The following is a 14,328-nucleotide window of genomic DNA, read 5'->3' as shown; positions in this document are numbered from 1 at the left end:
ATAATAACTTTCCTGCTGGAAATTTAATGACAGGCAAGTTTAAGTCAAATTAAGTTTGCCTGCTGGGCAACCTAAGTTTGGATGTTTTTTCTGTTCAACTTATTACAATGGCAACTTCACTCTTGGCCAGCTCAGTTTTGACAAAACTTGCCAGCTTGACAAGTTTGACAAACTTTCTTATTTCTACCCATGGGTATTACATGTTTTTAGCTCCTTAACCTAAATTTCCTAAAAGGAGGGATAGGGAGAATACTAAATCTTGACAATCTCTCCTGAAATTTAATACCAAAAAGAAACATTTCTTCCTACGATAATTTTGTTCTAACTTGTAACCATTTCTACACTAAAATCTATCTGAAAATTTCTAGAACTAATATTGGCACTTATTTTTCATAGATATGAAATTAATCATCTTAAATATTTTCTGTATTTAGAGTGTTTGCAAACAAAGTTCCTTATTTATACATGTGTCTGTGAATGTTACTTGTTGAAAATACAACATGTCCTGTATTTATGACAGAACTACAGAGTGATCCTGAAATAAGACACAAGTTGTTATCCTCAATTCAAGACATTTTCAAAAAGTTCCTTTACAACAGAATAAATTGGAATAAGAAGTATTTTATGGATACCAGATTTTTATTACCATAGGTATCATGTTTGTTGATAAAACAAAGCAATTTCATGATAATGTTTTTGGAATTGTTATATTATTGGATTGAAGTATAATATTGCATTATCTAGGGAGTGTCAATACACATTACATAATGTACAATATCCTTTATATCCATGCAGTAATTTTTTTATTTAAAGCAAACACTTATTTTTTTTGTGAAACCAGAAGTTTTATTTCCTTATGTCACATCACTCTTAATGTATTGTTTGCACTAGTGCAATACATAAAATGTATGTATTATGAAAGTTATTATAAAGCAATAAGTAACTGCATAAAGTCTGATAAAATAAGTTTTATTAACCATGCAATATATCTGTATTTGCACAAAAGCTGTTCGATCATTTTCAGAAAAGAATCAAAGTGTTCCGAAATTGACTCCAATGATATAACATTGTTGTCATACGTCAGCACAAAATATCTGTTGCTGATCATTCCAAAATGCATTTTATTTGTTGTTGAAACTGCCAGATGGATATTTATAGATGAAAACAAGGTCAATTAACAGCATGGCTGAGTGGACAAAAAAATGAGATGTACATTGTACTTGTTTGTAGTATTTATATTTATAATCTATTGCTGTTTTGTGTCGGGTTGTAAGTGGGTGGCAGTGACATGGCCTGATGTGTCTCGTTTTGTGTCAGGTTGTAAGTGGGTAGCAGTGACATGGCCTGATGTGTCTGGTTTCATGTCAGGTTGTAAGTGGGTGGCAGTGACATGGCCTGATGTGTCTGGTTTCGTGTCAGGTTGTAAGTGGGTGGCAGTGACATGGCCTGATGTGTCTCATTTTGTATCCGGTTGTAAATGGGTGGCAGTGACATGGCCTGATGTGTCTCGTTTTGTGTTGTGTTGTAAGTGGATGGCAGTGACATGGCCTGACGTGTCTCGTTTTGTGTCAGGTTGTAAGTGGGTGGCAGTGACATGGCCTGATGTTTCTTGTTTTGCGTCAGGTTGTAAGTGGGCGGCAGTGACATGGCCTGATGTGTCTTGTTTTGCGTTGGGTTGTAAGTGGACGGCAGTGACATGGCCTGATGTGTCTCGTTTTGTGTCATGTTGTAAGTGGATGGCAGTGACATGGCCTGACGTGTCTCATTTTGTGTCGGGTTGTAAGTGGGTGGCAGTGACATGGCCTGATGTGTCTTGTTTTGCATCGGGTTGTAAGTGGGCGGCAGTGACATGGCCTGATGTGTCTTGTTTTGCGTCGGGTTGTAAGTGGGCGGCAGTGACATGGCCTGATGTGTCTTGTTTTGCGTCGGGTTGTAAGTGGACGGCAGTAACATGGCCTGATGTGTCTCCTATAGCTTATGTTTAATGTTACACATGCCAAATCCAATTAAAGTATTCTTAGTCTTACTTCAAATAGAAAGTTTTGGTCACTACAAGAACTATTCAAATATAAGATCAAAACTCTGCTAGTGTTAGTTTTACCCTTGTGAAAATTATAGCAAGAACAGATTTTGAAAGCTTTCATTATGTAAAATAAAACTGTAATCATAATTTTTCAGTACTCCAATTAATTGGGATTGTTTTTTTTCTAATAAATATAAGTTGAATTTCAATTTCTACTACTGATTTCAGATATAAACTGTAGATCAATAGATAAACAGTATTTTTGTTTCATTTCAAATTTTCAAATTTTCAAACCTGTCCAAAAACTAATTTGTAATTACACGAATATTGAAAAACAATTTTAACAGAGTATTTATTCCTACACTGTCATTATACTCAAATAAAACCAATTACAGCTTAAGCTTTAATAGATATACCAGTACATATTATTTTCTAAAAAACGACAATTTTTTTAAATTTGAATTTTCCCACCAAATATCGTGGCTAAAACTACTGCTCTTCACTTAACGATTATCAATCATAAAATATTCATGAAATGAAAAATATTTTTAATGGTAAGAATTTTAAATGGAACATGCTTAAGATGTTTAATGAACTTAATTTTTCTAAATTTAAATTTATAACAATACTTTTGTCAGGCTAAAAATTACTATTAATACATTAATTTCCATGGTTCCTAATTTTGCAGACTTTGTCAAGTGAACATATTCGCTGATATCAACTTTCACCAATTAAAAAAATGATAAGCTTTATATAGTAAAAAATAAATTTCGCTGGTACTTTTTGTCGCGTCTTTGATGTTCACCACAAACAAAGTGATAATTAGTAAACAGCAAAAATTATTACTTTTACAGTATCATGTTGAATAATTTCCTGACACATGTTTACTGATTTTGTACGATTTATTGAATGAAATAAAAAAAAAATGATGTTTGGACTACATTTCTGGCAGTGTTCAGGAATAATCAAAGGAAGTTTCTGATGAACCAGTTACATCAGTGCTGTCCACCTAAAAATGTATAAAAGAGTACATTGTATTAATATAGCACAAACGGATTTCTGAAATGTTTATAAGTATCGGTATATATAATAAAAATGTTTTGGTGAATATTTATATTATCACTCACAGAGTATAATAATGCACTTCCAAACTTGTACAATATAATATCAGCTGGGGACAACATGTTCAATATCTTAAGCATGTTAAAGTACAGATCATTAAAAACCTTCATCTTTTCAGGACTATTTTCTGATTGAACCATTTTTTTGCCACTTTATGTTGTTGACAGCGCCTATTTTGTGTAATTGAACCATTGTTTTGCCACTTTACGTTGTTAACAGCGCCTATTTTGTGTAATTTGTAACTCAAAATAAGAACATATTAAAATTAGAACTTTGCGTAATGTTTATATACCGGTATACATATTCATTATTGAAGTTATGACAAACTTTGACAATTATTTAATATGAATTTCACATATTGAACTTAAAGCAGCATATGCTATCATTAAATCATGCATATATCGAGAATATCTGTGGACAAACATACGACGATGATGATAATGCTGTGGTCCAGACATATGATAGTTCATTGAATATGTTTGTTCCATTGAGATCAAATAAGTTACAAATATTAATTATAACCCATGTACTTGTAACATATGTGTATGATAAATTATAAGCTACAATGACAGTAATTACACTAAATTTAATTACAGAGTAATTTGTGGTTTCATGCTTATTTGATACCTAAAGTATGATAGTCAATATTGCTTACTGATTTAAATAATAAATATACATGTATTTTTGGATTGTAAAGTACTTGTATAGTAATCAAAGGAGATAAGTGTTCTATAATGTAGGGGTATTGTATTTATATTCTTCAACATGCTTAAAATGTAGGAAAAAAATTATTAAATATTTCTCCACAATACAAGTAGGAGATGAATATTACAAAAACAATGTGCAAAGTTTAAATAATACATGTAATATGCTCAATTCTTTATTATTGAAAGATCATACTGAGTACATGAAGGTACCATTCACAACATAAAGAGCAAAAAGTTCAACTGCACTGAAAATGTAGAAAAACATTTGTCAAATGTAATTATAATACAAGATGCCCATCTTAATATAATAATAATAATAATAATAATAATAATAATACTATTATTATAATAATTTATATATAATAATAATAGATTTCAAGAGGGAAACACGATTAGTTTACAACTAATCTTCCCTGACATCCTAAGACAAAAAACATAACTACAGATGTTAATTTCAATGCCATAAATTGAGTACTAGTAAATAAGATGTGAATGCATGCCAACAAAGTCATCATTTTGGATTATAGTACATGTAAATACAGTTGGATTATTCTTTTGCCTGTTGTTCCATAAGGAAGATTTTTAATTTCTGCTTAAAAAGGACTTATTCCATTTGCACTTCTGATTTCATTTGGGAGGGTATTCCAATGACATGGGCCAGAGTAAAAAAAAATATGCCTGAATAAAATATATACATTTTGTATATAATATTGTGTATATAAATAGTGTGCAAATTTAACAAAAAATTGGATCATTACTTTTTGAGTTACAGATTACACAAAGTAAGACCTTCAACAACATTAAGTAACAAAAAAATGGCTAAGTTCCAAATGCAAAAAAATATAAAGGAATAAAATAACCGAATTTCTTCATAATAAGTAGTACACATCTTCAATATCTACATAAACATTGTACAAAGTTTGAATGAAATTGATATAAAATGTTTTGAGTTATAGTTTTTACTAGTTGGAGAGAATAGAGATTACTAGACCTGCTTTCACCTTTGTTGTTAATGATGGTGGAAGTCAAAGTGCTGCTAGCACTGGGTGTTTTTGATTCTAGTGAAAAGTTTAGCATTAACAAACTTCAAAAGATTACATGATGTAAAATGAAATTATTATCATACATTTGCATTTTCCATATTATTTAAAACTGTTTTTCCTAATAAGTATAAACTGAAAGTCAATCAATTAGTAATTTCTGAAGAAAAAACTGTAATCCATAGCTAAACAGTATCCAACTTCACACACATTTTCACCTTTTCAGGGAGTGTATATTATAAAAGACATAAGGTATTTCAATAAATCAAAAACCCAAAATAGACCATTTTAATATTTTGTTTTATTTTCAGTGAAGCATACAAATACACAAGTAATGACAGAGATGATTTTACGAGGTCAACACACAAAATGGAAATAGGCAAAATCTGAAGTAAATATACAGTAAAAAAAAGAATCATTACGGTAAAATCTGGATTTTAAACAGCGGAAATCCGCAAAAAAAAACGGAAGAAAATCATCCCTGTAATGATGAATTTGAAATGGAAAGTAAATTTCTTTTTATAGGTGTTCATAGTGCATCAAACATTAACAAAACATACAATGAACAGTTGCAAGTTAGAAATGCATTATACATTTTTTGGTACACTGTGAAGAACATTTTTTGGTACACTGTGAAGAACATTAATTGGTACACTGTGATGATGAACATTGTCATGTAAATTGTTTCTTCTAAAAATTAATGATGCATTATCATTATAAACAAATGCCTCACAAGAACAGATAAATTTTTATAATTTTTTTAAGATATTAAGATAAATGTGGACTTAAGGTGTTATAATTAGTAGCTGCTGTAATGTCAAAGGTCATGTGAGAATTGTTAGTAGGTTACTGCAAGAGCTCAAGAAGCACTTAGATATGTATAAAGTATCAACTATACATATAAACATCACGCTTGCTGTGAAAAATATAGACAATATCAGTATTTTGACTTGCAATAAAAACAATACATAGACGACACTTAGAACAGGGGTAAAATGAAGGCTTTGGTAAGTATTTTTATGATTTGTGCAAAAATTTGTATCTCATTTTTCATTTGCAGTATGTACACTTATTGTCCTTTATACTGCAATCCTAAATATCTTGATCATTTTTATCAAATTTAATCTTAAAATTCCACTGATGATCCCAAAAGTGAAGCTTACTTGAACATGTCATTCGTGCTACGGTACAAAAGTAGATGGAACTTAAGTATTCTATACTCTTCAATGATCCTATAGAAATGTATTTACTGTCATCACAAACAGAACAATTGCAGGAAAAATATATACATTACAGAATTTTCATTGAATGATACAAATAAAGAATAACTTTATTGTTTGGACTCATTACTACAAATATATTGCTTCATTTTCCTCATTATATATATTCAATATGTTTTTTCATACAAGGACATCCATGGAATTTATATCTCATTATGAAATACCATCTGCCAGTTTATAAATGTTTCTGTTTTCCAAGGAAGAATTATAGTTAAAATTTACTCTGTTTGCTTTCATGGATTTAGAGGTGTTTGGATACATATGCTGAAAATCTAATTGAAAGGGCTAGATTCAGTTCACCCCAAATATCGCCTGACAAGTAAACCACATTTTCCTAACAGTGTATTCCAGAAAAAGTCTGCATTAATAAAGTAATATATTCAAGTTTGGATTTAACTTAGGGTATAATGCTACTGCTCATAGATCAATCCTCATAAGAATCCACATTTTCATAGATAAGGCAGAGGAAAAAAACCTGTTTCCACTCACATGCTCCAAAAACACTAGGGTAGGTAGGCAAAACAATTTTATTCTTTGAAAGTTCTTGACTGGTTTGTGTTGTAGACACATTCACACTCCAATAGTGCTGGTCAAAGAGTAATCAAGGGAAATAAAAAAAATGGCCAAAAAAAAACTGTAGGTTTAGTAAATAGAATTAGTGTAGGTAGGATTAGTGGGAACAAAGGTAATTTTTTTTTAGGCCTAACAGTATTTTGACCAATTTTACCCCTGTCCACCCTAGTTAGTCTTAAATTAAATACTTGCCACAAGCGACATGAAATTCATTAACGGACAAGAAGATCTTTGAAAAAGATTAAAAATTAGTTGCGTCAATCTTGTTGCAAATGTATTCTAAGAGGAAAAACATATGCAAGTAATTGTAAAATGAATGAAATTTGAATAAAATCATGAATTCTCACTACTTTGTTTCAATACAGATAATTCTGATACATCAAGTGTAACCAAATATTTTTACTGACCATTGAAAATTAAATTTATTTTTTTTGCAATAAAATTTTGAAAGTCATCAATCATATTTTAAATTCCTGTAGCAAGAAAATCATCTGCTATGTACAGGATGCATGTACATAAAGTTACATATGGGTGTCCATTACCCCATGTACATAAAGTTACATATGGGTGTCCATTACCCAATGTACATTAAGTTACATATGGGTTTCCATTACCCCATGTACATAAAGTTACATATGGGTGTCCATTATATAATGTACATAAAAATACATATGGGGGTCATTGCCCCATGTACATAAAGTTACATATGGGTGTCCATTACCCCATGTACATAAAAATACATATGGGTTTCCATTACCCCATGTACATAAAGTTACATATGGGTTTCCATTACCCCATGTACATAAAGTTACATATGGGCGTCCATTACCCAATGTACATTAAGTTACATATGGGTTTCCATTACCCCATGTACATAAAAATACATATGGGGGTCATTGCCCCATGTACATAAAGTTACACATGGGGGTCCATTGACCAATATTCCATTTAATGCAATAGTAACCTTTAATTATACCACAATATACTTTTTCTTAATAAAATTCACGTGAACCTTATTACTATATTTGTATTCAGATGAGTTGACTATTGATTGGTCAAGATTTTCACAAGTTTTTGCTCTCCCTAAAACTATTGACCACAAGTGTAATTATAGTTCACAAAATTTTTATTGCTGTTATTGACTGGCTAGGTTTTTAACACTTCTCAGCACTCATTGTTATTCATGGTCGAGTCCACAGGTTCGAAATGTCAGTCAGACAACGGATACATCATAGATGGTGCACAGTCGGCAGGTCAATTTGCCTATTGTCTCCTCAAGATAAAAAATATGACTGTGTATGTCACTACTAGAATAGATATATGGAGTTCCTAATATCATGATATCTAGTATATTGTCTCTTTCAGTCTTTAGTATAAATTAGTGTCTATTGCCTCTTTCTGTAATAAAACACCAACTGAGTATATATTTGGGGACTAGTAAGTATACTTTCATCTAAGTTGCAACTATAGTTGTACATCAGGGAAAATAAACTTGCTAGTCCCCTCCTACCCAGTCTTTAAGTATAAAATATGTACCGCTGGACAATACATATTCCATTTCAATAATATTTCAGAAGGCCAATTACAGGTAATAGACATTTATTCACAAAACAGATTAGTCCATAAAATGGGCTACAAATTGAGATACATGTAGTTCATCTGTACTACCATGTTGCTAAGTTAAATCTTAAAACAGGCATTAAGGAATGGTGATAAGATAGAGGTTTTTCTTTTTCAAATATCAGAATAATTTGAAGGAGATAAGTCACCAAAAACAGAAGATCAGAACTTTGATTCAAAAGAACACATTTCATTGAAATAAAACTTTTTACAGTTCGTAAATTGCCCATCAGTGGATCTAAAACTGCCTTTATCCTGAACATGTAACAGTCACATAATTTAGACTTAATTTGAAAATAACTGGGAGCAACACTGTTCTCCTGTCATTTAATTACACCTCTGAATATAGAATGCCATTTTGTCTGATTCAATCAATTAATAGAAGCTGAAGGCCATTGGGAATGAAGAGGAATTGATTTTCTGATTAAAGTTCTATTTTTAGTAACAAACCAATAGATATTGTTCCATAAACTCATGATCAATCATTCTTTCCTTAAATCTCGTACAGAGTTAAATCGCTGCTAACATTTCCTACTTCTATGAAATACATGCACTATTGCAGAAATTGCATTGATCTGAAATCTAGATAGTATGCTAGTAGCTGTTTTTGTAAAGAGCTTGTGCATGAATTTTATGGTCAGTATTGCTATCCACATTAATCCTTTTAAATTTGTTTGACTTTGACTCAAGTCATCATCCGGGAATCTGAAAAAAAATTATTGTTTCTAACTCCTGTGTGACTCCTAATCCTTACTTGGCTGGAGTCTTTACCCCAAAAATCAATGCCAGCCTTCCATTGTGGTACTGGATCTTCCAGTACAATGTATATATGTATTTACATAGGTCAGAGACCTTCAACTGTATTCACTGACAATTTATTGAGGACTTCTGATTCTACTCAGCATGCTCAAGAGATTTGAATATTAAAAAAGTCCCTGACCTGCCACTCTTTACAGTAAATAAGGACCCCTGTTTGATCTATCATTCATGATAAAATAATCATAAAATAAAAGTTACCTTTATTCTGACTTGCATTTTTCTCTATTTCATGCAAATACTCATTCAGTCTGACCATACACATACAGCTATGCAGCCAGTCAGACCTTGAGGGTGTAAAGTCAGTCAGACTGTGTAAAGCGAGTATAAAGTCTGTCTCACCTTGAGGATGTAAAGTCAGTCAGACCATGTACAGCCAGTCAGACCTTGAGAGTAGACAGTCATTCTGACCTTGAGGATGTACAGTCAGTCTGACATAAAGGGTTTACAGTCAGTCTGATCTTGAGGGCATGAAGAAAGCTTTCAAGTGTTTTGCAAAAAAAAAAAAAAATAAGGACCATTTTTATGGCAAACTCATTAATAAATAAGTGCTAATTTTAGGAATTTATAGGGCTTTACAGACAAAAATTAGGGTTAAATTTACTTATTCAATTTATTCAATCAACCCTAACAAAGAATTGTCTGACAATTTTGACTCAATGAAGACTTTGGTACGATTTATTATAAGGATCATTTATCAACTGACAGTTTCTTTTTATCTATTATAGTTTTCAATAAATTGGCTGAATCTATAAAAAACAAACACCATTTCAACTGATCAGTTCTATGCAGGATACACAAAGGAACATTCACACCAAGTTTACCTCTCATTATTCAAGTAGTGGCAGAGGAGAAGAATTTTGAAAAATTTTTAATAATAATGGACAAGACAACAGACACCGACGATGACAGACACCAAGTGATGGCAATAGTTCATAGTGATCTATGGCCAGGTCAGCTAGGCCATTAATAAAAGAATCTTTGTTTCCCCTTTATCCGGGTCATGATTTTAAGACAGACCATGCAGGCGTTTTTTTTGTTTTTTTTTTTAAAGTTATCTGCAAATTCTAGTCAACGATTAGATTTATTCCTTTTGGCTTGCCTCTCAAAGCTGGCAGAAACACACAGCGTGAAGTATCTTACACCTCCAGTTGCCATGCTTTGGCATTTAATCAACCTCCATATTTATCGCAGGAAGACAAGGAAAAAAATTACCTGACATGAAACGTTTTAGTGACTGCCGGAAGTGACTTCTGATTAATTCTTGTATCGGGACCAATGATGGACACAATTTCTGGAATTTACGAAAGCAAAAAAGAAAAAAAGACAGATTTTCCAGAAAAAAATGTTTTGACCCGGTGGCCTTTTTCAGACCTGGTCGGCAAAGGGGAAATAAACTTAATTTTAATTTTGGCCATAAAAATACAAAAACTAATTACCAACAAAGATCATACAAGTGCTCATAACAGCAATACTGAATACTGCTGATAACTACCAACATGTCTATGAGATGTTAATTTAATCAATAAATTCATTTTCTGAAAGTATACCAAGGCTAAATTTCATGAATTTCAACACTAAATTCATGTTAAATCATTGCAACTTTCAAAATTTTGAAAATGTAGGAATTTCAACAAAAAATTAGGGCTTTTATAGAATAATGAACCAAAAAAAAAGAAAATAAGGAAAATAAGGGTCTGCTTGAAACCCTGTATAAAGTCATTCAGACCTTGAGGGTGTATAGTCAGACCTTAAGGGTATATGGTCAGACCTTGAGGGTATATGGTCAGACCTAGAGGGTATATGGTCAGACCTTGAGGGTGTATGGTCAGACCTTGAGGGTATACGGTCAGACCTTGCGGGTGTATGGTCAGACCTTGAGGGTATATGGTCAGACCTTAAGGGTATACCTCTAACATGTCTAAGTTAGGATAAAATTGGCAATTTTTTCCAAGAAAAAAAGGGAGTTCCATTCACTAAACCCCAGGATTTATAGCAGAGTTATAAACAATTGTACAATGAAATGCGCAACCTAAGGATGTTATTACAGTAAGGAACAACAATTTACCAATTCATCCACTCTTTTCCTCCCCAAAATCTCAGCAAAAAAATTAACAAATTAAAGCACAAAAATCCAGGGAAAGTTGAGGAACACTGCATACTATGCATATGTAGGAGTGAAGCTGTGAAATGTATTGGCATCAAAATGTAAAGACTGATGTCCACAACTTGACAACAATTATGCCAAGCAACTGTGTTAAAAAGGCAGGACTGCCAAGCTTTCAAGACACAAATGCATGAGAATTAGCAAAAGTTTGAAAGATGAAAGGCATTATAAACAGTTAGTACATGTGTATACTAACCACCAATTTTTTTTTTTCAAGTAGCACTGATATTTTTTGCAAAGGAGAAAGTTCAGTAAAGACCCCTTTTGGCCACATAATGCAGGCCATTTTCAAATCAAAATTTGATTAAAACTGATTTCTAGGTATTGGTAGTAAAGTATAATGGTTGCAAACACTGAATTTAATATGTTTTTAATGTGATTTATGACATTATCCCAGAAATAACAATATGCATTTATGTAACTTTTACAAAAAGCTTTTAAAATTTCTGCAATTTTTAAGATGTTTTTTTTTTGTGTGGAATGGAAGAGGCCACACATCTATTCACTCGAGATAATTTCACATGACTTGGAACTGACAACTATACACAAAATATATGAAGCATGAGAGTCAACACTCATATGGCCACTGTTAAAAGAGTGAACAACTACACAAAATTTGGTGTTGTCCAGCTTTTTAACAGATTTTCCCAATCTCAAACAAGTTTAAAGTGCATACATGGCCATATATGTTCAAATTATTACCATAAATTAATCAAATTAACTATAAAGAGCTGATGAACCAACATAAAGTTTTCTTCATACAGACTCTGTTTTTGCCCTTACTAAACCAACTTCTTTCATCCGTTACAAATAAAACATCATGACCTTCCAGGGCTTATTTATATGTAACTCAAAATATATTACTTTTTACTGACCAAATGTTAGTTTCAAAAAGTTTACAAATCTCTTCAACAAATGAGTTTGTGTTGCAATTTATATAATAAAATCATAAAGCCTCCATTACAATTAAAAAAGAAAGGGGACATTGCTCCACTGTTAACTGTTTGAGTAATGAGATGTAAGAAGTGGATGGCAATAACATATTTATATAAGGGCTTATAAATAATTGCTTTTTAGTACAAAAAATAGGTCAACACCTAATTTCAAGTTTATAGTTTTAGAAACAGACCAACATTTAGATAAGTTTTTTTGTGCTGTATAATCCCTGGAAGTTGAATCTTTACTTCCTAAGACCACGGTGGTGAACATGGTTTAAAGAAATGAATAGGCATGATAGGGCTTGGTTCAAAATATGATTATTTACGAAAGTGGGTTAGTAAGCAAAAACTATGAAAGGCGTAATGCATTGAAGATTTGACCACACAACATCAAAACAATGACAAAAATATACCTATACTAAACATGAATAGGCAATGCGCAATTCAAAATGAGAAGAAATGCTAAATTAACTGGAAACTCTTCGCATTTTCGTCAGACAGTTCTTCTGTAATTCGCCATTTTCTTCCCACGTGACATAAAAGAACCAACCATTTGGCCAATACACAACCTATTAATAGTAACGTTTGTTTGGTTTATCGAATGTCATTTATAAATAGTTGGCCTGAATATACAATCAATATTTATTTACACAGAATTCAGAGTTCGTGCGTGACAAAATTTCCTTAAATAGAAATGAACTTGGTAAGCTGCCAAGTGATAGCATTTTGTTATATTTTTTTTATCAATTAAATGCGGATGTCAATGAAAGCACTTTAAAATCAAATTCTATGTAGTACAAAATATTATTTATAAGACTGCAAGTCTTTTAAAATTGTCAATTCATTTAAAACCCAGACATTGCCAGTAGTAGGGACCGGATTCTTGGCGCAGAAAAATCCACATAGTCAGGGGCGGATCCAGGATTTGAGTTTAGGGGGAGGGGGCGTTAATTGAATTAATTGCCTTGCAAAGCAAGGCAAAATAATTATGGAGTGAAACTTGCGGTGAAAAATGTTTTTCTTACCGATTTAGGGGTGAACACCCCGTAAGCCAGTCCTTGGATCCGCGCCTGATAGTCATAACCCGACTTGTCGATATAATGGCAGCAGGGTCCGGGGAGTTGATATTTGATAGAAAGTCTCTGTGTGGTCAGAGCTGGGACAAGGGGCTTTATATATTACTAAATATATGAATAGCAGGTACATAACATAAAACAACTGTTCATGTACATAAAAATAAATTAAAAGCACACAGTTTAGCATGCATACCATTCAAAGCATAAGCAGTACAATTATAAGCAATAAAAGTAAATACAAGCCAAAATAAAATGAAAAAAAATATGCAAGCATGCAATACATCGATCTACATTCTGAGCCCTTCCAGCACTGAAGCTAGCTTTTAAATTGTGAGAAGCTACTTTCATTCCTGATATTTTCAGGCAAGTTGTTCAATAAAAATACCAAAATGGTATTGCCAAAGTTCTTACCTGTGGCATATCCAAAATATTGCTGTACCTGAAAGAGTAATTGTATTGTTTTTTACTGGCTTAACACCAGAATATTGAGACAATTTGGAGATAAGTTATATTTAAAATTTTGAATGTTTCAAGTGCAATGGTTCTGAGGCAACGGATCTGTAGAGAAGGCAGCTGGGCTCTCTGTAATAAATCCAAATGTGACGAGATGTAATCATTATAGACGAATATAGGGTGCTCGTTCCTGCACTTTCTCTAATTTCTGCCAAGCCAAAGGGCAAAAATTAAAATTGCTAAGAAAGAATGTATGAAAAATTGTAATTTTATTAAGCCTGGAAAGAAATGGGCTCAATCGTATTAGAACACTGAGTTGCTGAGCTGCTTTTTTACATATATTAATTACCAATGTGGACGTCAAATTTCAGCTGATGGACAATTTCTATACTTAACAATTTGACTACTTCACAAGTTAATTTTGAACTTCAGTTTTTTGGTTCATTTCAAAAGTTTTTCCCCAACTGCTATTACCTGAATCTTCTAAGGATTTGCCTGCATGCTGTTTAGTTT

At 32.2% G+C, this 14,328-nt stretch overlaps 1 protein-coding gene across 3 annotated transcripts in view; it reads right to left on the bottom strand.

The window, feature by feature from the left end:
• The window catches only part of LOC148603771 (histone deacetylase 4-like), a 105,379-nt gene extending 92,557 nt beyond the window's left edge, over positions 1-12,822 (bottom strand). For all 3 annotated transcript variants that reach the window (XM_088552453.1, XM_088552454.1, XM_088552462.1), the window contains exon 1: positions 12,700-12,822. The gene's annotated coding sequence lies outside the window, so the exon portion shown is untranslated. The remainder of the gene's footprint in view (positions 1-12,699) is intronic.
• Positions 12,823-14,328: the final 1,506 nt, after the last annotated feature.

The sequence above is a fragment of the Perna viridis genome, chromosome 11 (genome assembly GCF_037379345.1).
Source record: "Perna viridis isolate PV_CMFRI_1.1 ecotype Kerala chromosome 11, ASM3737934v1, whole genome shotgun sequence".
NCBI lineage: Eukaryota > Metazoa > Mollusca > Bivalvia > Mytilida > Mytilidae > Perna > Perna viridis.
This window is presented reverse-complemented; position numbering and strand designations above follow the sequence as displayed.